Genomic DNA, 26,762 nt, shown 5'->3' with positions numbered 1-26,762 from the left:
TTAATTGCAGAGAAAATGTGAAAATGTCATATTTAATTAGTGTCTATGAAATGAGGTGCTGTAATTACTTCGATAGTGTTCCCTTTTTCTGTGAGACATTTGAAGCATCTCTCAAGGGGGGACATTTTTTTTCTTGAGTTGAATGATGCCACAAATGAGCATGAAATGGCTAGCCGAAGATAGCAAAAACATGTGAAAATATATATAAAAAAACAAGTTACATAGCAATTTACGATAGATAATCTATTTGCGATACGCTTGGAACCGAGTCAAACTCAACTTCAACTATGATCATGATCTTACACCAACACAAGATATTCCAATATAATCAGATAGATAAAGCATTGTTTACCTATGACTTTATCACCCAAAAATTAGGAAATGAAATGCAAAAGAACTTAAACCCTGAATAAATAAAAGCTGACTGCACATTATTGCTAAAAATAAACAGGAAAAAAGCTCCGATTGTATTCTTTTAAAAATAATATTTTTAGTTTTGTTTTATATTTTAATAGGAATGTATTACGTTGGGTAGTGTCATTTCACAGCATTTGTGTTTATCATGAATGTAATGCTAATTTCTTGCTACCATTTTGCTCTGGTAATAGGACTAGTATTGGCACTAGGCTTGCCAGGTTTAAAAACAAAGCATGTTTTATGTTTTCAATATAGAGCAGACTGAATTCTTCTTCCTGTATGTTTAACAGGAAGAGTCAGACAAGAACAGTTTAACGGATGAATAGGGCAAGCAGAAGGATTTGCAAATAGGTGCAACTGAGAACTTACGGGACTGTGATGTGTCACTTGTCTCATTGAATATGTTTCTTCAATTAATATTTTTAGAGCTAAAGAAAAGTTGAAATTGAAATCAGTTCTTAATTATCGATTATTCTATCCATTCATTATCTGCAAGCTTATCCTCAGTAAGGTCACGAGCGTGCTGGAGCCCATCTCAGCTATCCTCGGGCAGTGGGCAGGCGACACCCTGAACTGGTTGCCGGCCAGTCGCAGGGCACACAAGGGCAGACAACTCACTCGCTCATTCACACCTAGGGACAATTTGGACCAGCCAACCTCATAAGCATGTTGTTGGAATGTGGGAGGAAACCTGAGTGCCCGGAGGAAACCCAAGCAAGCATGGGGAGAGCATGCAAACTCCACACAGGAAAGTTTGATCTCATGCACTCAGAACTGTGCTGCAGACGCGCTACCACTCGGCCGCCGTGCTGCCCTTATTATTCTATTTAAATTACTATTTGTTCAATCTAATTCATTTATTAATCTTATAGGAATTTTGTTGCCGCTAAATGTTATTGGGCTATTTTTCATTGCACTATATTTATCGGTGCACTTATTGGTCCAGTCTCCAAGCACTACATTGTAAACAGGGTTGGGTAGGGTTACTTTAACTGGATTACTTTCAATTACTTTTGGATTACTCCAATACCAAATATGCTAATAGAAGACAAAAGAAACTAAATATGAATAAAATGAACGACTCACAACACGTGGTGAGCTTTCTCTCCTGGCTTTGATCTCTTTGATCTCCGGCAAAATTAACATAAAATGCGAAACCAAATGAAAATAAATCCAAACAGCTTGCCAACATCATTTTTGGCGTTCCATGTATTCCGTTACTCCCCAAGCCTGCACAAAATTTAGTAATTTTATTCATATTTACTTTATTTTGTCTTTTATTAGCATATTTGGTATTGGTAATTGAAAGTAATCAAGTTAAAGTAACCATACCCATCCCTGATTGTAAATATTCGTCCTAACATTCTTTATCCTTTATTTCTCTTTTAAGTCTTTATTACATGTGTACCCTGGAGGTCCATGTCTAATCTCTTTGTAAATCATGCTCACTATGTTGTTATCAATGGCAATAAAGAAAATTCTAAAATCTAAGACTTACAAAATTTAACCAGGAGCAAATTGCACTTTAGGCAATCGCATCTTTGGCTGGCTCACAGAATATGTTTCTAATTATTCCAAAACAAGGCCTCAAGCACCAAGCGCGAATAAAACGACACGATGCAATCTGACTAATTTGAGTCTGAGCAGTTGGAGAGCTGCATTCGAGCTTAATTGTCACAATGACACCTGCGCCTCATCAGTTGCCATTCACTCTCCTTTTAGAATCTTCGCTGTAATTTGCAGTTAAGTACTTGCAAGCATCCAGTAATATACAAAAATAGCTTTGCAGTTCTCTCCTCTAATTGTACGGTGTGATATGTAAACCGAACACTGGCACGCAATTATTGCTCTGATGGATGAAATAGTATTTTTTGTAATAAACATTGATCGGTTTAAAGTTTCGTGGACACTCACAGTAAAAAGAGAACATATCAATGGGTTCTGAACAAGGAGAACATGGCAGCAAGCCTTCATAATTCCAAAATGTTCTAAAAGCCATCCCCTTAGATTGTTACTTTGTTCTTTGCATCTTCCATTTTACCTTTTTTTTTTCCATTTTACGGTCATTGTTTCGGTTTTGTTTGAACATGTTGTTTTGAGAATCCTTGTTGGTTACGCTTTACCTCCTTTTGTTACGATGTACCATCCCCCTTTTTGAGCACCCGTGCCTCTAGTTCCTACTTCCGCCACATGGGTCTATCACCCCCAAAAATTGAACAGAATAACCCAACCACCAAAGGACCCAGGGTAAGGCCTTCCACATCCATCTCCCTGCAGCAGCTTTTGGTTTCCTTTAATGGCAGTGAGGATAAGACACCTTGGACGTGCCTGGTTTCCTGTCCTGGCGGCGAAAAGAAGGCCCCTCAGCCACATTTGGGTTCCTGTCCTGGCGAGATGGAGAAAAGCTCTCAGCCACTCCTGGTTCCCTGTCCTGGCAGCGGGGTGAAGGCCATTCGGTCCCACCTGGTTTCCTCCAGTTCCTACTCTCCCCGCATGGGTCCATCACCCCAAAAAACTTAACAGGGAGCTTCTATTTAAATCCATTCCAATAATCTTCTTTCCCTAAAATATTCTTCGCGCTTTGTGGCACTCATTTCCGGTTACACTACACAATACAGCAACATTTAGTGAGATGAAATGTTGCACATTGTCCTTTTAAGTACAAAACTTACAACTCATTTCCAGTGCTAAACACTCACAAAAAAGCTACACGTGCGCCTACACTTGAAGTAAAATAACTAGAGTTGAAAAATCACTATACTTGAGAAGAGCTACAACTCCACAGAGGCTGCACAAAACTGGAAAGTGTGTGCATGTGCGTGTGTGAGTGAATACAGTAGAGGTGCATGCAAGGTATTCATCAGTTGATCTACATTCCTGAGATTCATGAAAGCCATTATTGTGTGGTATCTTGCACAGTTTTTTTTGAAAGATGGAGCATCAAACGGGATTTAAGAACAGTCCTCCATGCATACGCACACACACAATTTCATGGAGGAATGCACTTTCCTCAACAATATGATATTTCTTCTAGGGCAGCACGATTTTGGGAAAAAACGATTTTTATTTATATATATATATACATATATACATATATATGTGTATCTATATCTATATATGTATCTATATCTATATATGTATCTATATCTATATCTATATCTATATATATCTGTATCTATATCTATATCTATATCAAGTCAAGTCAAGAACACATTTCTGACTCTGGGAGAATAACACAGAGGAGGGGATTCCCAGCCCCTCGCTTGACCCAACTGATGTGTTGGAGTCATTACGTGCCCAAACCCCCTAATTCCAACCCCTAATGCCGAGCGTTAAGCAGGGAGGCAATGAGTATCAATGTTGTGGGTCCTAGGTATGACTCGGCCGAGGCTTGAACCAGCGACCTCCCAGTCTCAGAGCGGGCGCCCTACCTCCAAGGCCACCGAACTAGTTGATTTATAAATATAAAATATATAAACTGTGTGGATGAGCATAACATCACTATCCAGCACTCCTCTAAGGCCCCATTCCTCAAACCAAAATTGTTCCGCCTCGAACAGCTCTGACAAAAGTGAGCAGTTGGCGCAGTAGAAAATAAAGCATAGGTGCTCTTTAAATTCAGTTATTGCATTGTTAACGCATACTTAAAAGAGAAAATATTTAACTTTTCAAAGACACCTCAAATGACGCACTCCACCTTTTGTCATGATTACTGATGCGGGACTCCTGAGTCTGCTTCGTTGGCGCCAACAGCCATGGACGCTGATTGGCTGCTTCCTCTTTTTTAAACCCCCGCCTTCCTGACAACACTCGTCAGATCGTTTTGTGAACCTACGCTACACGCTAGGCAAACTTTTGTGACTCCTGACTCTATCCTGCCCCGTTTTCTGCCTGATACCTGTTGCCGACCTCTTTTCTGGACCCGTTTATGTTTTTGCTCCTCCGCCCCGGCCATTGACTTGTTCGTTCTCGCTGTCAACGACTACCTTCGCTCGACACGGAAGTGCCACTTCCGCATTCCTACTATCTGCCACCCATGACCGACGATCATCGGATCGTGGATGCAAGTCCTGTTCTCCTTCTTAATAAAAACTGAGTAAAACAAACGCAATTGGGTCCCGTCTCCGTTCCTGGTTTGTGACACATTTAAGTTTGAGAAATCACTAGGGTAGTCAATAAAACAATTCCAAGATGTTCAAATCCACATCCATCCAAATCCAATACTTAGAAACAATCACAGAATAATGAAGGACAGAACGGGGCAAATTAGACAGACTTAGTTGACCACCTCGCAGATAATACTCAACGGCACCATTTAAACACACAGTAAGAAAGCCAGAGCTTATTTCAGTACACAACAGACAGCATTCTTCCACATGCACACTAAAAACATTTTGGACCTCCAACACTGACCCATTTCTGCCCCCTCGCTCAAGCCAATGAGAAGGGCAGGTTCTAAGGCGAACAACTAAGGAAGCCCCAAGTTCCCTGCAGCTCTCACTGCTCCTCTTCTACCACACTGTTTTTTCCTGTCTGTCAATGCCAGGAACACATTAAGAATTGTGTAGGATACAGCAAAAGAAGACAATGAGAGGATGGGCCACCCTATTGTTTCTCACTGTTGTTTCTTGAGAGACGTCCGGCTTTGTGGAAAAAAAAAAAACCTCTTAAGTTACGCTTTTTTTCATGCCTCAGTACTACAAAATTGTATATAAAACCCTTTTTTTAAGAATGCCTGAGCAGGAAATAGACCCGCCAGTGATGCCTGTTAAAAAAGGCTGTGGGTTGTTGCTATCCTCTGTTTAGTTTTACTGCTGTCAATCAAGAGAGCAGCCAGATCTTCTCTTTGACAGGCAGCCCGCCTCCGCCTTCGCTTACTGCAGCAGTGAGACAAATTGGCGAGCTATAACGGAGCTTATGGGGATGTTCTCCAAAATTACCGATCGGGTGTGAGATAAGCGGTTTTTAGTCCAAAACACAACTTTTGAAGAAATAGTCAATGGATATATGCGCTACACATGTCATGTCAAGTATACCTCTCATATGTTTCCAGTTTCGTAGACATTCAAAATAAGGAGAGAAGACTCAATGGCTTTTAAACTTGTTAGAACAGGAGAGGACCTCACCCTCAGATAAAAAAAATACAACCTGTTTTAAAAGGTCCATCCCAAAACCCTTTTATTAAATTATCTAGGTTACAATAAACAAATCTGCCTCAAAGAGTGTGGAAATCAAAGAAAAACAGCAACATTATTGTCCGATAGTGACAATGGTGAAAACAGTGCATAGTAGTCAAAGTAATGAACTGTTATCCTATGCAATCTCCTATGCAAAGTGTCCAATATTAAAAACAGAATAAACTTATAAGCCCCTTTTTTCTAAATGCAGTGTTGGCATTTTTACATGAACAGCGTCAGAGTATTTTGAGATTGATACGTAATTTTTACACTTAAAAAGCTTCATGACAAGACAGTAAGATGAGAGCAAGATACCGGACAAGACGGGACAAACGGGATCGATACCAGATGCTGGATACACGAGAAGGATACCAGACAGGACAGGGCCAATACCGGTTACTGGATACTGGAGCAAAATACCGGACAGAACGGGACAGACAGGATCGATACCGGACACTGGATAAAACAGCAAGATACTGGACAGGACAGGACAGACAGAATCGATACCGGATACTGGTTACACGAGCAAGATACCGGACAGGACGGGACAGACGGGATCGATACCGGATAATGGATACACAAGCAAGACACCGGACAGGACGGGACGGACGGGATCAATACCGGATACTGGAGCAAGATACCGGACAGGACAGGACCGACGGGATCAATACCGGATACTGGATACACAAGCAGGATACCGGAGTGACTCAAAATACATGTCATGCAAATGCAGAGGTTCGTTGACGGACTGACAAGGAGTGAATGAGAGCACTGAGTTTAAATAGGAGGGTAACCAATCAGGCAACGAGCAGCAGCTGGCGCCAAATGAGCGGGCCCAGGTGAGGGCAATGGCCAATCGTGACGGTTCATTCATTCATTCATTTTGCTTGATCCTAGTATATTATCGTTATTATCAGTCAAACACACTTTTTTATTGTGTGTGTATTTTTGTGTCAAATTTTATCCTGTAAAGCTAAAAAAGTATTATTTTTGACCAAACATGACCAATCGGCTCGCTACAACGGGTCAGGTGTATCGACATTTCGTTCTGTGTACATTGTTACAAAGAATGACAATACAAAGGAAATTATTATTATTATTATTAAACAATCAAGACCTTTTGGGGTACTGATTTGAAAAAGACTTAAGCAATGTTAAAAATACCGAATAGGTACAGTACCAGTATCGGAATTGCACAACTGATACCCAACTTAGTAAAAAAGTAACAAAAACAAAACAAAACACTTTTAACACTTTTAAATGGAAGCAAGTGGCAATCTAATTGCTGTTTACATCCTGAACGGATTAAACGTCCCTTTGTGTGTCATCGTTAGACTAGGATATAGGACATACAGGTCAATGCTAGCCTGTGGTTCGACAGCTTTAGATTACTTCATCCAACAGTACAGAAGTTCAATGCACTTTGGTGTAGCTAGATCATGCTGTTAGTAGTTTTTGGCCTGCTGACAGCGCTTAAATTGCAATTGTGCTTTCAGAGCAAGGACGAAAATCTGCCTACTTTGGCAACCGCATCGACGGTGGCTGGCTACAATCCAAAAAATGGGCGGAATACAATCCTACTACAACACAACAAGCTCGTGCCCTGCTCGTAGTGGGTTGGCGAATTGGCATTTTTCTTTTAGTCATTACAATAGAATGAAAAGGGTAGTGATGTTGGAGAAGCATTGATTTTGAATTAGAACTTTCTTGTAATAAATAACTACGTTGTGAACATTGTTTACAACAAGATTGATCCCTAAGATTCATCCGAATATGTGTATGATTGCGGTCCAAATGACAATGAGTATTTTTATTAAGCCCCCCCCCCCCCCTTTTTTTTTTTTTAACAGGCATTGCTTGGTAGCTAAGTACTAAAAATAAATGGTCAAATAATCCAGCTTCAATGTTATTTCACTTTGAGGATGATCTGGTGTCAACTGAATTGAAGAATACAAGGCCCACATTGCTAAGCCTTATCTTTATTTTAGATAATTAGTTTTTGATTATTTTATTTAAATGTTTTACTTTAATTTCCATTCACGGTTCATGGATCACTTGACCTTCTTGGTCGCCGGGGCACCACTTCCCGTGGTGTGTCTTCGGCATGTACAGCCTGGCGGAACCCCTTCCTCTCCTTGCCAATTACTAATTAATGAATTCATTATTATGTTGTCTTCTGGGGGCATTTTGTGTCAGACGTTCGGATCGTTGTGGAAAGAAAATAACAAAAACATTTGTAGAAAGGTACGACTGAGGAAAACTTGGGCTTTTTATGCCGTAAATAGGTGATTGGCACTGAGCCCAACCCAAATTCCATCGACCACAACATAGTAAGTCAAAAGTGGGGCTTCTGCTTTTTAAAAGCTGTAAAAACAAATAAACCCATTGATGGCTTTGCATATTCATCGTACATATTGCACATACAGACGCTGCCCGACCTACGATCGAGTTAGGTTACAGACAATCGTTCGTAAGTTGAATTTGTCCGTAAGTTGCTCCAGTGCTATAGTTGGTATGTTTAAGGTTTATATAAGTATGTTTAAGGCTTGTACCTGTATTGTTTTGTATGAAAAAATAAACATTTCATAAAATAATATGCTCTATAAAGATAAAGGTTAAGTGTAACTTACTTTTGGAAGATGAGCTTCAAAAGGTCCTCCTCTGTGTTGGGGAGTGGCCAAAAAAAAGTGATTCAACCATTTTATCAACCACATCAAGCTTTCTTATTCCACTTTCGTTTCAAGAGAAACAACTCGCCTCTTCCTTACACTTTACACCAACCATCTTGAACAGATGCACAAGATATTGAACAATAAAAACGCCAAAGTTCTTAGCGCGCTAGCGATACATTACAAATTGTTATGATTACACACGAACCAGGAAGCAAAAGCCTGATTTCTTCTTTGGTGTGGATTCTGGGTGACCTCTTACAGTGCCACTCGGTGGAAAGAAGCACTACAGTACTGTGCTCTACTCGGAAAAAAGGTGCACACAATAGAAAATCTAACTTACAGCAACGTCCAGATATTTTTCAACATCCCGAAAAAAATGTTCGTATCTTTTGCGTAAGTCGAATGTTTGTAAGTAGGGGAGCATCTGTACATAAGAGTCTTTTTATTTTGACTTTACGATTATAATTTTTTTACAGTTTATGGTGATAATTGTAGCTTGTTTTATGATTTTGTCAATTTTTTATGGTGGATTTATTCCATTATGTGTATTTATTTATTCATGTATTTATTTATTTACTGACTTACAATTATTCATTCTGTTTATGCTATGATAAATATTGCATTGCTATTATTGTTTTAAGTTGCCTCGCACCCAAGACTTCACAAAAAGAGACATCCAAGCCTTAATCATTTCTTCACAATCTGTAAATAGGTGACACTTTTAAAGTTTAGTACAGTTTATCATTAATTGACGGATTTCTAATTAATCATTTAAAGGACTTATTTGCAAATCAGTCCTTGACATGCAGAAAGTGGAATAAAACAACATTGCTTCTGAAACGTTCATGTTTTCGGTCACAAAGGATAAGAACACGAATATTATCGAGACACTGTTGTTGGATATATGTCAATGTATGATGCTAAGCACAATAGTATTAGTACGATTTCATGATGTCACTTTCCCTGCTTGGGCACATTTTAAGAGCTGTCAAAAAAAGACGCAGGACGGAAAGCAATGACAGCTGTTAATTGGATACCGGCAGAAACAAAGACAATTCTACAGATGAAGATTAGACTATAATACCAAGAGACGGCATAAATGCGAGTAACTAACCAGCAAAAGTACCCTTGAGCCTCTCAGTACACAACTCTCACCCAACATCTCGATTTCCCAATTTTTCTTATTTATGTCCATTGAGGTGCGGTTCTATTTTCCAAAAATTGTGCAATGGAAGATTGCTGACAACTGAATATATATATATATATATATATATATATATATATATATATATATATATATATATCATCTCATCTCATTAGCTGCACCGCTTATCCTCAGTAGGGTCGCGGGGGTGCTGGAGCCCATCTCAGCAATCATCGGGCAGTGGTCAGGGGACACCCTGAACTGGTTGCCAGCCAATCGCAGGGCTATATATATATATATATATATATATATATATATATATTATATATATGTTCTTATTAGCACTTATTAGCACTTATTAGCTGCACCGCTTATCCTCAGTAGGGTCGCAGGGGTGCTGGAGCCCATCCCAGCAATCATCGGGCAGTGGGCAGGGGACACCCTGAACAGGTTGCCAGCCAATCGCAGGGCACACAGGGACAGACAACCTGCTCGCTCATTCACACCTATGGACAATTTGGACCGGCCAATCCATCTTAAATGCATGTCTTTGGAATGTGGGAGGAAACCGGAGTGCCCGGAGGAAACCCACGCAATCACGGGGAGAACATACAAACTCCGCACAGGAAGTCCGGTATTTTCTCTATCATCAGTCTATAGAATGAATACTTTTTCCAACTGGAAAATACAATGATTATAAAAGTGATTCTGTTTCTGATTTACAGACGTAATGTTCTCCACGACTAATAAAGACAAAATTACAGACTGGAAGTGGTCAGCAGCTTCAGGACACAGACATTTGACAAAGGAAAACACAGCTGTGAAAAAAAAGTGTCAACAAAATTCGATTAGCACTCCTATCCCTGGGCCTTTGCTCCAGTGATGTGTGTCCATGAGTGAGTGCACTGCAAGGCGTGTGTATTGAGTGTTTTCAATGAGCGCTTCAGAGGTTTTTTGACTGACAGAAAGCGATTTGAGGGAATCCCCCATCATCCTTCCTACAGAGGCGCTTTGGAAGCCTTAAGCGCCTTAGACAGTCTCCAACACTTGTTTGATTAAAAAAAAACATCACTTTTAATAACTCCAAATACGGCTGAGATGAACTAACCCACAATGAATCTGAGCTAGTGTAACTCATGCAGCTTTGCTGGGACACAATAGTGGTGGGTAGAACTAGCAGCGGCAGCTTAGCTGTCGGACATCCCCCCCCCCCCCCCCCCCCCCCAATACTGTCTGTTTATATCAACAATAAGACGTGAGTAAGCAGAACCCTTCACACTGCCCTCAAGTAATCATACTAACTACCATAGTTTCCGAACTCCAAGCCACACCTGATTATAAGCCGCACCTGCTTATCTACATAGTAGAAACAACTTGGCCATCTGCTTTGTATTCACCCAGCCTTCAAGAACATGTTCCAGTTTGCTTTTGTTACCCCTAAAAGTGTTTTTGGACTTCACATTAGTCTAGCTCTTCCCTCTAATTTTTTCAGCGGTTTCACCACCGAGTCATCAATGTGAAGTTTAGGTATAGCAGCTCTGTTCCCTTCTTTATCGGCCTGCTCGATTCCTTTTAACTTAAAAGCCGCGTCATATGCTATTTTGGGGGGATTTTCCATGATGAAGGGCCGTTAACGCTAATGTTATTTATGTACAAAGTGTGTTTTGGTATGTTAAACTACTTTGTCTACGTTGTTTATTGGTGGTTGTGACTTGTGGCTACCTCAACATCACCTGTCTCACCCTTACCTTTTCTGCTCAAGCTGTTAGAAAAAATGTATAGATTTTTCCTATCTCAAAAGTTGCGGTTTTGACTGTAGTCCAAAAATTACGGTAATCAAAACACGTGCATACAAACACTCTGGTCTACAATTATTTTCACTCAGAAGCATTATGTCACTACTGAATGTAGAATGTGAGCTCAGGTCAAAAAGATAGCAGAGGACAAGAGTCACATCAATTGAGTCTTATTTGATCACAAAACTTTCTCCCATGACTCCTCTGTATCATCCAAATTGTCATATGCAAACTTAAGACAGCCTTGAAATGTGCTGGTTGAAGCAGGGGAACCTTTCGTGCCATGCATGATTTCAAATCATGACGTCTTAGTGTATTACCTACAGTAATCTTGGAAACGGTAGTCCCAGCTCTTTTCAGGTCATTGACCAACTCCTGTTGTTGTAGTTCCGGGCTGATTCCACACCTTTCTTAGAATCATTGAGACCCCACGAGGTGATATCTTGCATAGGGCTCCACTCCGATTTAGATTGGCCTTCATATTTAGCTTCTTCCATTTTCTAATGATTGCTCCAACAGTGGACCTTTTTTCACAACGATGCTTGGCAATTGCTCCGTAGCCCTTTCTAGCCTTGTGGAGGTGTAAAATTTTGTCTCTGGTGTCTTTGGACAGCTCTCTGGTCTTCCTCATGCTACAAGTTAAAGTCTTACTGATTGTATGGGTTAAACAGTTGTCTTTATGCAGCTGACGGCCTCAAACAGTTGCATCTGATTCAGGATGATACATGGAGTGCAGGTGGAATAAGAGGTCTTTCAGGGTCAGAATTCTAGATGATACACAGGTGTTCAAATACCTATTTGGAGCTGTATCACACAGATAAATTGTTAAAAAAAACATGCATTAAGATTTCTGGATTTCTCTTTTTACTTTATCTCTCTCACAGTGGACATGTACCTACGATAAAAATTTCAGAGCCCTCCATGATTTCTAAGTAGGAGAAATAGCAAGGGTGTACAAATACTTATTTTCTTCACCGTAATTACGATAAACACAGGACAAATATTTTAAGCATTAAAACTGTATTTTTTTTTCTTAAATAACTACAAAACATACTTTTCCTTTTTCTGCACTATGATGTCTATGTTTGCACCAATGCATATGCTGACTATTTTTTGCACTATGATGACTTTGCACCAAATGCAATATTGCACAACCCTTACGATACCAATGGTATCACGACAACACTGTATGTAACATCCCACATGCCGACATTTCTTGTGTAAATACCATGTAAATTATAACTATAGCCTTATCCCCCTTGTTTTATAACCTTATCTTCCTTTGTTCCTTTATCTTCTTGGCTCATACCTCACTGTGAATGTGTAAAACTGGAGTGTCATGCCCAATTTCGTTGTCACAATATGTTAACCCATTTTGTAACAATGACAATAAAGGTATATTATATTCTATTCTATTCTATTCTATTAACTGGACATATTACAATTTACTATTTATAATCATTCAATTATTATTTAATGCCTTCTAGTGGTAAAAAAAACATAATTAGTTCAGGAAAAAAAGAATATTGGTTTTAATTATGAGAAAATATGCATGAACTGTCAAATAAACTTGCAATAATTAAATACTCATAAGTTAAGATCTTTTATTTAGTTGACCTAACATGAGCTGCACTTAGATGGAACTGACATCATTGCTGGCCATTTTTCTGCTACGGGTACCCAAAAACCTCAAAAAGGCTTGCCGGAAAAAAAACGAGAAGAAATATGGGAAATTTTGGTTACTTCGAGTCTCCTTAGGTGGTGTTCTTCCTTGTGCTTTTTAGCCATTGTTTTCTGTTCCACAACAGTACATCGACATCTAGTGGTCAATTAATACACACAGTCCTTTTAACAGTTTAAAAATGAATATAAATAGTTCTATTACAATCGGTTTCAAAACAAAAGTCAAGAGAGACAAATCCCAAAAAATCATCAATATGAGAAATACAAATACAGTATAACAATGACAACAGTCCAACTAGAATATATCCAATCGAACAATGTCTTGAAAGTAAAGTCAGCTTTGTAAACACAAATGATCCAATTTCAAAGTTATGATGAATGGATAATCTTCAAATTCACTAACAAGATTATTCCTGTGCTAGTAAAAATGAAAAGACAGGTTTGCTCAACGGAGGGTAGTATCGATCTGATCCAAATACTCGCTCAGTATCGATGGATCCACCCAACCTCATCAGAGGTGGACATTCCACCAGTATTGACAGACTGCTGATAAACTACAAGAGACCTTTAATGAAAGACAAACTAAGCACTAATGTGTTTTTTTTCTGTCTGTCAGTATTATATTCACCAGGTCAAGTACAGATAGACCGTGAGTCCGTGACTGAAGTTGTATCAAACATAATTTTGGTGCTCTAACAGATTATTTGCATTTCCATTTACTTTCGTGGGAACCCAATTTCCTACTCTGAATAAAATTAGATTAGAATTGTCCCTTTCTCTGCTGGTAATCTGATAAGTAATAAACTAATAGTGATTCCCCTTAACATCTCACGGATCCGACTTGCGTCAGTGTCACTCAGCAGATCCCACATCATTGCATCTCTACAGCGAAGGCCTCTAACAGCCGTGAGCCTGCAAGCTACAATGAATCATCTCTCAGCACCTCCCAGGAAATCACACTGACACACAAATGTGTTTAAACACCCAGGGCGAACAGACTAGACTCGGATGTGAGTAAAACATATTGCAAATGGCAGTATGTGTGTTAATAATACAAAGGCCTTTTGACATCTACAGCAGACCAAATGGCGATCGAGTTGGATTGAAACAGAATGGGGTTTCCAGGTAGGCTGCCGATAAACCACAGAAAGTAGCCCACGGACAAGTTCCCAAAATAGACCACCAGTGATGCATTAGTTTAATGTCTAGGACGTTCCTAACGCGATAAAAAAAAGATAGTGGATTAATCAGTTTATCAGTCAGGTAAGAAACCCCTTTTTTCTAGGGCGAAGCTTTAGCGATAAGTAATTATTGTCGTCTGTCATCTGCACTCCTTATAGAGAGACTGTACAGTATTTGACTACTACCGTAAATTCCGGACTATAGAGCGCACCTGATTATAAGCCGCACCCACCACATTTTAAGAGGAAAACCGATTTTGTACATACACAAGCCGCACCTGTATATAAGCCGCATGCGCCCACATTTAAACATGTAACACAAACACAAAATTAACCCAAACCCGACTTCAAGTCCCGCGATTGATACTAAATGTCCTTCATTAAAGTCGTCAGTCCAAAAATCACAGCCGGCAACATGAACGGAAAATGATACCGGTACTTAAGGTTTGATGCAGACCTGCAGAGTCCAGGTCCCGTTGAAAGTAATCCAAGGAAAAAAAGTGTATATTTCCAAAGGTAAGGGTGGGGAAAATATATCAGATGAACACATTTACTCACGCAACTCCTTTTTCTTTAACCAACTTTTTACCCCCTCTTCTTTCCTTGTCTGTCCCTCACCTTTAGCGGTCCTCACTTAAACTCGGCACCCCGCGTTTGTTCCGCCCCTCATTTTTCATTAACCCGTGCAAAACATATCAAAATAAGTGTCTAAAATAAATACAAATAAATACATTACAAAAATATACAGTTGCAAATACATATTACACGTGGGTTACACATATTTACAAAGAAAGACGGTACACCGAGAGAGTTTTCAAAGCTTTAATAATAATAATATAGCTTTGACAGGGCATTTAATGGTAGCAATACTCGAGCGCCGCTAGCGGCCGTTAGAAAAATTACATAAATTGGCCGCATCACTGAATAAGCCGCAGGGTTGAAAGTTAGGCAAAAAAGTAGCGGCTTATAGTCCGGAATTTACAGTAGATGTCGCTGTAATGTGTAGCATAACAGAAAACGAGTGCTATGAAGCACAAAGGAAAATACAAATTACAGAGTGACCAAATCGCACCATTTTCCATTAATTTTTTTCCCCAGCCTTTCCAAAGTATACCAGGGTACCAGTAGCAGCAAGATGGCAGTCACTTCAGCTCACTCAAGGTGTGCCTCATGCTATGTAAAATATAAACAAAATTCTACGAAAATTTCAAAAATGCACAATTCATATACTTCTAATAATTCAGATAAATGTTGTTTTGTTTTTAATGAAAATGGGTTTGTTTTGCCACTAAGAGGTGCTAAAAATACACAATGTACCTTTAAAGATCAAATTGATTAAATGTTAAATCTATAAGGAAAAACTGACCAAGATTAAATAAATATATTAATTTTAAAAAAATGCAGTCATCCAAAGAGTCCCGATGGGACATTTTATAAGATAAATACAGTCATTATCAGAGTAGGTTTGATGAAATTGTGAAATACAATTTATTAAAATGAGCTAACAACAGATTTTTAAAAAATACTCACTTATCCGAGGTCTCTTATTCTTCCAAAAGGTGACAAATATAAACTTTAAATTTTTGTACTTCTGATTTAAATAGGTAAAACTATCCGCTAACGGTGCCAATTGTATATTAAAAAAAGCTTTTATATGAATGTGGTATTCCCCCCCCCAAAATTGTTTTTAGTGATTTCATTTTCTATAAGTTATAATTGTAATAGTTATAACAATATTAACTTTGTAACAACAAAATAATCCCATTCTAATAATAAATCATCAAAAACATGACTTGATCTTTTTTTTTTTTTCAGAAAAAAAACGTGTAGCTATTTGCACTAAACAAAGCCAAGAATTAGCCCTGATCTTAGAAAAGGTTCCCTCAACTAACATTAAAACCTAGACTATCAGCACCAAAAAAGATGGAAGAGAGTGCATGAAGAAATAGCTGTGCATGTGTAATGTATGTGGGCACACATGCGTACATAAGATGGCACTGTGTCTTCCTGCAAACAAGTCTTTTATTATGGGAAGGCATCGGCTTTTTAATGTTGTCTAGCTGTGTTTGCCAACCGACCGTGGACGATTCTGTGTGGCAGACGTGCAGAGTAGTGACCGAGGCTGACTGTGAATACATGCACACGCTGAGCCAAATCTGAGATAGAAGGAGGCAGAGAGATCGCAAATGAGAGAGACACAAAATGCGGGACAAGCAGTGATGCAGAGTCAATGAATGCAGATCTCTGAGAGGCCATGTTATCATCCACGGACCCTCCCCCCACTCCCATATCTGATTACAGTGTGCCTTATGTGTGCACTGTAACTGCATGTTCTGCACAAGCTAGAAGACATTAGTCAGGCCAGCAGGCAGCGGCACTCAAAACTGCCACAGATCACCTGGCATTGCAAGAGACAAACAAAGCAGATTGGATGTGAAAGAATGGAAGTGGAAGAGTTCCCTTAATGTGGGGAGGTATGCACCTGGAGCAGTGGTCAGCAGCATGGTGCCTAGTTGCACCAACCATGCTCATCTACCCCCAAGGACCTCATAAGTAGCCTACAGACCAGTTGACAAAACATAACACCAGTGATCATTTGTTGGGTAATGCAAAAGTTATGATAACAATAATCTAGTAATACCAGTAATAACACGATAAAAACACAATACAGGGTTCATACATCTTTTTGATGGCCAAATTCAAGCATTTTTTAAGGATTTTCAAAAACAATTTTCCAATTTCGCCAGTACAATTAAAAGAAGAGATGCAGTGTGAATCATATATGTTGCAGAGCCATGAATATAGACATGATTTACATACATAATTTTAAATCTTGCGTGGTTATTCATCAAGACATATGATTCTTAGAAATTGAGTAGATCGCAAATAACTGTGGATCTGAACAATATGCGTGTAATTGTTTTGGAGACAAATATTTCGCGATCTAGGGCCACACACCAGCTGAGTGGTTAGTGTGACTGCGGCACAATTCTGAGTTAATGAGTACAACTCCAGCTACCATCCTTCCTGTGTTGAGTTTGCAGGTTCTCCTTGTGCTTGTGTGGGTTTCCTCCAGGCACTCCAGTTTCATCTCACATTCAAATGCGAGTACGATTCATAGGCAAATGACATGAAAACTAATACCAGGTGCCGTTAAGAGCAAGAGGAAATGTAATAGCAAAGTGGAGCCACCAGAGAGCAGTGTCAGCATCATATTTAGGAAGACTTGTTGAGAGAAATGGTAAAAAAGTCAACCATTTACAAGCACTTCACCCAAAAGCACTAAAAAACACAACATTAAAGTTCAAGCATTTTCAAAGATTTCAAGCAGCCATACAAACGCTCACAATAACAACATAACATTTATTAATCATCCAACCGCTTATCTTCATAAGGACTGCAGGGGTTCCTCTAGCCCATCCCAACTGACATTGGGCAGTGGGCCAGGTACACCCTGGACTAGTTGCCACCCAATTACAAGTTAACAATAACATTTTAATAATAATAGTAATAAAACAACTTGAAGAAGGTGTAAAAGAAATGAAATCTTGTTATAATTATTGTTATTATTATAAACATAAATAAAATTAAAAGTTTAACAAAATGTTAACCTTACACATTATTAAAGAAAAGCTGTAGATCTTAGCAAACAGACACTGTTTAAGGCACATCATGGAGCGTTGGCCAAATGGGGCCGGCCATATTATTTTATATGGCCGCAAAAGCTTAAAATGTCCGTGCGTCTAAAAATAAATGGCACAAAAGAGGGCTTTGACCAAAATGTACGTTTCTCCCAATATATGTCGACTATGATACCCGCTAAGTGACAATGTACTGCCATGATATAGATGGATAATGAATTGTATTGACAAATAATTTATCTAGAAAATATTTAGTTGTATTTAGTCTATAACAAATGATATACATGTAGCGCCATTTTTTTCAATGCAACTGTAATGTTTTTCATTTGAATAAATAATACATTTTACATGAAGGAGTAGTCACATTGTTTTAACATACTATTTAATTACATTTAGTTACGGTTATAAATTAAAAAAAGCACTATGTGGACGCAGATGAGGTCTTTGGTAAAAATGGGTTTGACTCCCCTGGTTTATGGTATGAATGCTCTAATGTAAATGTAAAATGGTCTGCATTTATATAGCGCTTTTCAAGTCAATGAAGACCTCCCAAAGCGCTTTACAATGTGCTTCACACTTTTTCCCTTTTACACACTAACTAACCGATAGCAGTTTCAGCCATGCAAGGCTAACAAACTGCTATCGGGGGCATTAGGGATTTAGTGCCTTGCCCAAGGACACTTCGACATATAACACGGAGGAGCCGGGATTCCAACCTGCAACCTCTTGATCCCAAGATGAGCGCTATACCTCCTGAGCTAATGCTAATAAAACCATGACAAACAAAACAAACAAACAAGTAAAGGTAGACCTTCAATAAAATGCAAGACAAAAATGTGTGTGTGTTTTACTAGATATAAACTTAAATACAGTATGGGCTTAGTAATACATATATAGTGCCATTAAAACTAAAGTTATCTGAGTCAAATGTGTTGGCAGAGTGACAAACTATGTGATTGACGGAGCATGAAGTGAGAATTCGATAACAGGCAAGAATAGAGCTGGATAATGGCCTAAAAAAACTGTAATAGTGACAACCGCTGCGACGGGGAAAAAAACCTTAATATTTGATCTTCCCTTACCTGTGCCTTTTGAAATCCTTTGAAAAATGATGGTGGTGCTTGATTCTCAAGTTCTAGCTCTCTCCGCAATAATAGCCGTTGTATCCCAGGTGCTGATGAACAGCTAAGTGAAACTCCACTGGAGGGCAGACAGATGGGCAGACGGAGCAAAACGGTATCGAGGCGAGGGCAGACTGAGTGGGACGAGAGGGCAACGGCTACCTCACATCAGAGCGCCGAGCGGGAACGCCTACCTCTTTGGAGTGTACCGCATGGAGATTTTTAGCTACTTCAAACTATGCGCACAGAGTGAAGGAGCGAATGTGAAAGCTGAAAAATAGTTTGGGCCTTAGCCAGGTTTGAGGAGTAACGGAATACATGTTACAGTGTTACCTAATAAGTATACCAAAAATGTAATTGTATACTGTTGCAGTTACAGAAAAGAGACATAAACAAATAACAGGTATATTTTGTAGAAATAAGGATGACTTTGCGGGATTACAATTTTACGGAAAAGTATATTTATGTGGCACACTTGAGGGAACAATGACAAAGTCTGGTATGCTTTTTTCATTGTTTTCCTCGTTCGCATTTGTTTTATTTACACGTCTGTTAGTGTCTCCCTTTCTCTCTTCCTTTTTCTCTCGCTCTGCCAACACATCCATTCCACAAACACGCACTGATACGCTCACTCTCAGGTCCCCCCGCAGCTGCCCAAGGAGCCTGATTACGCAACATGACTATACTGTATGACCAAAGACTTCACAAAACTAACAGAAAAGTGCCATATGATTAAAGAAAAACTCACAAGACAACTTCAACAAACAAGCATAGCCATATGAATGACTTCACGTGAAAGGATTGCTGCAATTTGAACATAGGGGCTTGTGCCGTCTTCCACATCATCTTTTCAAGCATCCATTCATCCACTTCATTCACTCATTCACGTGCCTCACATTTACATAATTTGAATTGTGTCGATCGTAATTTCAATCGCTGACACTAGAGAGACAGAGAGAGGTTACAAGACATTGCATTTTATTCTTGCTCAATACTCACTATACTACGTGGTTAAAGTTTAAAGACTTTTTGTCGGACTACAACCTACTATTGTACCTGATCTTGCTTTCCTCTTTTTCTTTCTCAAGTTTACATATTTCACTTATGTTAAACAACATTTAGTAATGTTATTTATATTGAATTTACTTTGTCTTTTATTAGCATATTTGCTATTGGGGTAATCATCCAAAAGTAATTAAAAGTAATGAGGTTACATGAATGCAATTTTATGATACTTGGTTCACGTTATTACGATATTTTTCAAGAGGTAACAAGTAACTGTATCAAATTAAATTTTTCAAGAAAACTTCCCATCCAGGCCGCAACATATAGAAAAAGCAGACGGCAACCAATTGAGACCAATATATTTTCAATCACTGTTTATAACAAGGGTGGTGAGATCGATCCAAGTATTGATATAATCAATTCTGAGCAAGTACTTGGATTGGATTGATATTACTGTCTTGGAGTCTATATCGTCTTACCATTTTAACTATCACTTTAATAACGTTGTTAGTGGGTATTAAAGGGAAAATCATGAGCCAGAAATCCGTCTCGTTTCAGGCTTAAAATGTCAATCATTAAGTTGGGCCGGGTCGGGCCAACTTTTCTCTTGCTTTTTTTGTTCAATTTGTTTTTGATTTGTTTCCTTTTGTGGATGATCTGCACAGCACAGACTTACTTTTACTCAAGTAGTTATCTAAAAGACTACTTTTATTTCTACTTGCGTAATCATTTTCTGAAGTAACAGTACATTTACTTGAGTAACACATATCGTCACTGCAGTTCAACACTGAAATTGGGAAATCCAGGTTTACATTGGGCTCGATCCCTCAAATCAAGTTAATCGGTCAAGTTCGGGCATGTATATACCCGCAGGTCGGGTCAGGTAGGATTTTTGAGGCCCAATCTTACCTTATGTTTTATTGGTATTTTCGTTACATTGATGCTTATTTTGGTTTCACTCACTAGATCTTTGTTCTGAAACAGTTGTTTTAGGAGAAGTATTTTATTTTTGATACTTTTCGAAGGTTTTCAGATTGTATTGTTTACACAATTTACTCTTTGACTTTATTTTCAAAATATCGCGCAATGAAAAGGTATAGTTGTGATGTTGACTATGCTATATTTGTACTTTTGTTATATTGCTGCCTTTTTTAATTGTCTCTCTTGAAGTACGTTATGAAACAGTTGTAACATAATTATTTATCTTTATTATTTATACTGTCATAGTTTACATTTTTGTTATTTAATGAAAAAGAGAACAAGTTTGGTGCTTGAAATCTGTGCTGTTTTTATCATAATTAAAAAGAAACAAGTGTTATTTATTCATTTCATTTCAATTTATTCAATGATCATGACATGTCCAAGCAAAAAAATATTGTTATCCATCGATACTACCCTGTATTTACTTGGATCAGATTGATACCAAACTCCCTAGTGTCGCCCACCTCAAGTTTCAAATATAATTTCTGCCACACTATTTGCCACTCCTACTATAGTATCGAGCATGTTGTGAAACTAACAACATTCTTGTCATCATGCCTTCATATCTTCTTCTGAACTATCAACCCTCTAACCTCTGCTCCCCCAGATAATATGGTTCTTCAGACAATGCCTGCCTTGATAAAGTCCAGCTCAACAGTTCTCATCGGTAGGCAAGGTTGACGGTTCAACTCTGTCTGCATGACCAAACACACAAAACAGGTGAGCAACATAGGGACCGGATCCACTTTTTAATTATTATCCAACCCATGAGGTGAGATCTCCAACGTGGTTCCTGACTAGAAAAATACATCTCTCTTTACTGATGAAAACAGGGAGTTCTTGATGTAAAAACATGATCTGTTCCTACTTTGGGGATGTTTCCATCAAAGCAAATTTTACAAATTTCTACATTTTTGCCATAACACTTAAAATCGAGCACCTTAGAACACCTGAGGAGCCAGTGGACAGGTTCTGAAAATAATACATCAGTGATGAGTCATTGTGAATTTCTAGTAAAATTTGATTTTTTAACTAACATGGTTTGTCAGTTTTTGACTTCATTTCATATAATTACAACCTGGTTATAAAGTAAGAAACAAAATGGTAATAACATTAGTAGTTATTTTCGTAAACACTGAGCTCGATGGACAACTACACTTTCCCTCTCTTCGACATCTATAGCCGTCATTGGCATTGATTTCACTACAATCTCTGAAAACGTATATCAACCCACTTAAACTAGAAAATGGAGACTTGATGTTTAAAGCCAATTATGGCATATCATTTGAAACTGAAATTGGACCTCTCAAACCATCATTGGCAATGAATAAGTTTATTACAAATTCTGTATCCACTTTCCATGTCATTATTATGGTGATTATTTCTCGCTGTTATTATACGTAAATGAGATACTAAGTGGGACGAATCAAGTATTTAGAGACTACTGAATGTATGTATGTATGTACGTATGTATGTATGTATATACTGGAACCATATCCCCCTAGTAGGAGGTGGCTAGAGTCAAGAACACACTCACATTCTTGCATTCTTGACTCTTTCTGGGATACTGATACAGAGGAAAGGATTCCCAGCCCCCTCAAGGAGGCAACAGTACCAATGTTGGTTGGTCTTAGGTATGACTCGGCCGAGGCTGGAACCAGCGTCCTCCAAATGCCACTGTGCTAGTCTGAACTGACTGAATAGAAGTGAATAACTGAAATCACCCGTTATCCCTTGAGTTAAATGGTTATTCCAACCATTTTCTGCACCGCGTATCCACAATAAGGTCAGAGCCCATCCTAGCTATCTTCAGGCAGCGGGCAGGGGGTACTCTGAACTGGATTTTAGCCAGTCCCAGGGCACACAGAGACAGACAACTCACTCGCTCCTTCACAACTCGGGACATATTTTTGGGGGGATTGTGGGAGGAACAGGAGTGTCCGGAGGAAACCCACGCAGGCACAGGGAGAGCATGGGAACCCCACTTGGGGAGGCTGTGATAGCTGGAATAGAACCCTCGACCTCTGCACGTGGGGCTGCTCGCTAACCCCTCATCCACCGTGCCGCCCTAAATGATTATTACTCAGTTTGAATAATACACAAACCATCTAAATTTTTGTTTTATTTTGTAATGAACCACAACTCTAATGGCAATATAAATCATTTGCAGAGAGATGGGAACTCTATGTTCTAATGGTATGTGGTATCTCTATTAATGCCTACTTAAGATTTGTGTTTTGGTATTCAACTGAAAAAATGTGGTACTTTTTGGTTAATCCTATAACCAAAAATTTGAGATCAACATGAGATCAACAAGAACAACTAGCAAAAGCTTTTTTTTTCAATTTCAACTGACAATTTCGTAACAACTTCCCATAATGATGTACTCTTAAAAGAATTGGGTGGAATATACCCTACTTGGGCGCCACGGTACATGAGTATTTAGTGTGTCAGCCCCACTGTGCACAATTCCAGGGTTCAATTCCAGCTACCTGACTCCCGTCTGGAGTTTGCATGTTCTCCCCGTGCTTGCGTGGGTTTCTTCCCGGCACTCTGGTTTCCTCCCACATTCAAAAGACATGCATATCAGGTTAATTGTCCGGTCCAAATTGTCCCTAGGTGTAAAAAAGCGAGAGAGTTGTCTGTGTATGTGTTCCCTGCGACTGGCTGGCAACCAGTTCAGGGTGTTCTACCAAAAAACAAGGGCTGAAGACCACCAGAAAAACTACAAACTACGGAGACTCAAAGTGACTAAACAGCAACATATTTCTTCTCATTATCCTACCAAGCCTTTCTCGAGGTTTTTGGTTTTGATGGGTAAGTGCAGAAGGAAAATGGCAGACAGTCATGTCAGCTTCCTCTAGGTGGGCCTCATGTTATATCAAATAAATATAAATTCCTTGACATGTAAGTATGTAAACAATTTTATGTTTAAAGGGTAGTTAATATTTTTTTTTGCTTATTATTCAAATGACTAAAAAAAATAATGAACGTTTTTTTTACCACTAGGTGTTACACAAATTATCTTTACTGGGCTAGTATAGGATATAAATACCGTATGTCTACAAATAGAAATAGTTGAACTACATGGATCTACAGCCTTGGTTTTTAAACAAACCAAAGCACATATTTCATACAGAAAACCATTTTTTTTTTCTTTTTAAAGCGAAGTCAGCTCTTTATCCTCATCGAAAGACGCCCAAATGGTTTGTCTAAACTGCTTATGGTGTGAATGAGGACTTTGGCAAATTCAATTGAGAACAAGACCTCACATTCTCACTTTTGGACATTTCAATGCCTTCAGATAACTACATTCACACAAACTCATAGGAGGAAACCTAAGTTCTTCAGGGAAGATGACAAATGCAGCACAGTGACAGTACTTGATAAAACACCAGGTGGCCTTCACGAGAATGCACATTGCCAAATGTAATTTACTACTATGGTAGTTAATCACAATCCATGACGTTATACACACCGTGAGCTATTCCTAGCATGACTTTATAGTGTATTCCTCTACCACTCTAGGGATACCAAAACTATATATGATGCAAGTTTTGTTATCTCCACCACATGACTTACTGGTCCAATTCAACATCACTTGGTGACCACGCAGTTGATAACCGGTTAAGGAAGCTGCAGCTTTTCCCAGTCCATCGATAAATGGAGTTGCAGGTGACCACGAAGCTACTGTGCATCAGCAGCAGCAGCTCAAACCGAATTTCAATTTTCAAAAACATGCACGTGAGACATGACATATACAGCATTTCGTATCTGTCCGCCTTCGAATGTATTCAAGTGATGGCATCACATTCGGAAAACATTTTTTTTTATATCTCCAGCCTCGTCTGCGGATCAGCGATGATAAAAAACTGCTGCACGCATGTGAGCAACTCTGCATGGTTTAAATACGATATAAAAACAGACATAAAACGAAGAGAAACGTGAAAGGTTTCTTACCGTCCAAATCGAGGAAGGGTTTTCCGACTGACTGTCAAATGTGGAGATGCTCCAGTGTTTGTTGGAGGGATGGTGTCATCGACAAGACTGCCCCCTGCTGGCTATCATGGCGCCTTGCATTGTTTGCATGCCAACATCAATTTACAGTGCTGTACTCTCTATTTCAGGGGCCACAAACCGTTTGTACCTGAGAGCAGGACCAGCCCAAGCCTTTATTGGGGCCTAAGCAAAATTAGATTTGCGGGCCCCTATTACTTGTTAATTTTCATACCAACCAGAACTCATTCTGTGTTCTACTCTGGGGGTGGGCAACTATTTAGAGCCATATTATTATACTTCTTTTTAAATACATTAGTTTCATCAAATTGGTTCTAAAAAGACCACAATTAGGGAAAAATAATATATTAGATCACTGTTTTAAGCACTTCATTTGTTATTTAGTTTTTTTTTCCATTTCTTATTTTTAGAGTATTTCTGAAGTCGGATAACTATTATGGAAGTTCTGTAGTTTATTTTGTGGTGTTAATGTAGTTTTATTTTTGTGCTTTTTTGTAGTATTTCTAAAGCAATTTTACAGTGGCTTCCAAAACTATTTAGCCCCCATGAACTTTGTGTACTTTTTCCACATATCAGACTTCAAACATCAAGATATAAAACAAATTTCTTGTGAAGCATCAAAAATAAGTGGGACACAATCATGAAGTGGAACACATTTTATGGTATATTTTAAACTTTGTTAACAAATAAAAAAACGAAAAAGTGGGTGTGCAAAAGTATTCAGCCCCTTTACTTTCAGTGCAGCATACTCTGTCCAGAAGTTCAGTGAGGATTTCTGAATGATTCAATGTTGATCTAAATGACTGAAAAAATGTTGTTAATTTGGTCGATAAATTGAACTTGTTTTAGACCAATTATCTTTGTTTTCCCCGTACATAGTCTGTCTTGCTATGACTAAATAGGTCCCGCGTTATGTTAGTAAAGTTTGTTATAATAATAATAATAATAATAATAATAATATTAGCTTAATAAGGGGAATAGCTATTGTTAATAAGGGAGACAATTTCCTAAGGTTTACAGTATGGAACCAGTCCTTGGGCTACTCAGGCGCACATAGGAGGCTACCTGGTGTCCGCGGGCTCCGCTTAGGAGAACCCTGTTTTATTTTCACAATCTCCGGCTTGTTTGGGTTGATTTTCCCTGTGGATTTTGTCATAATTGATTAGGGTTGGGCAAACTTTTTGAGTCGCGGGCTGCATTGGCTTAAACATTTTTTGAAAGGGCCAGGAGGAGAAAAAAATGTTGATTACATTTTTTTGTATATAGCGATACAGTCTCGAATACAAACCTCAGTAATACCTGAGTGTAGCTCCAATGCTGTTAGACAGGGGAAAGAAAAGCTACTGGACTTGTTCTAGGTTTGAGGAGTGGTAATATTCATTTTGTCAAATATGTTTAATGTCGGGCAGCAAGGTGGGGCAGTGGTTAGCGCGTGTGCGGCACAGTTCTGAGGTCTTGAGTTGGAACCTTCCTGTGTGGAGTTTGCATGTTCTCCCCGTGGGTTGCTATTAAATAGATTGGAACACCATTCTAATACCACATTATTAATATTAGCGTAGTAATGTGACACTAGAAAAATACAATATATTTTACATATAAATATATATCGTCGTTTTGAGCAAACAGTTTGTATTTGTAATGAACAGTAATATAAGCATGGTGTTACAATGCAACGTCATCCAGAGGATATCATAGGAGACTTAGCCTTTCAAAATGTAGTCCTTATTATGTTCTTAATTTTTTTTTTCTTGAAAACCAAACTTATTTTTCAAGGCTGGTACTTGACGTGCAAAATCCTATTCGTTCCTTGTTTGTTGCATACTTCAACAGAACAGAGGCGTGTTCAGGAGAGTGAGTGATTGCTATCGCGAGCTATCGCTAGGTTCTGAACGGCCAGTGATTATTGAGCACTCGCGTGCCCGAGTAA

General features: G+C 38.8%; 1 protein-coding gene across 2 annotated transcripts in view; it reads right to left on the bottom strand.

Moving 5' to 3' along the window:
- Window positions 1-24,838, bottom strand: part of kank4 (KN motif and ankyrin repeat domains 4) — a 122,368-nt gene extending 97,530 nt beyond the window's left edge. For both annotated transcript variants that reach the window (XM_088349786.1, XM_088349787.1), the window contains exon 1: window positions 24,779-24,838. The gene's annotated coding sequence lies outside the window, so the exon portion shown is untranslated. The remainder of the gene's footprint in view (window positions 1-24,778) is intronic.
- Window positions 24,839-26,762: the final 1,924 nt, after the last annotated feature.

Source organism: Urocampus carinirostris, chromosome 12, assembly GCF_059441175.1.
Source record: "Urocampus carinirostris isolate Australia breed hairy pipefish chromosome 12, RoL_Ucar_1.0, whole genome shotgun sequence".
Classification (NCBI taxonomy): Eukaryota; Metazoa; Chordata; class Actinopteri; order Syngnathiformes; family Syngnathidae; genus Urocampus; species Urocampus carinirostris.
This window is presented reverse-complemented; position numbering and strand designations above follow the sequence as displayed.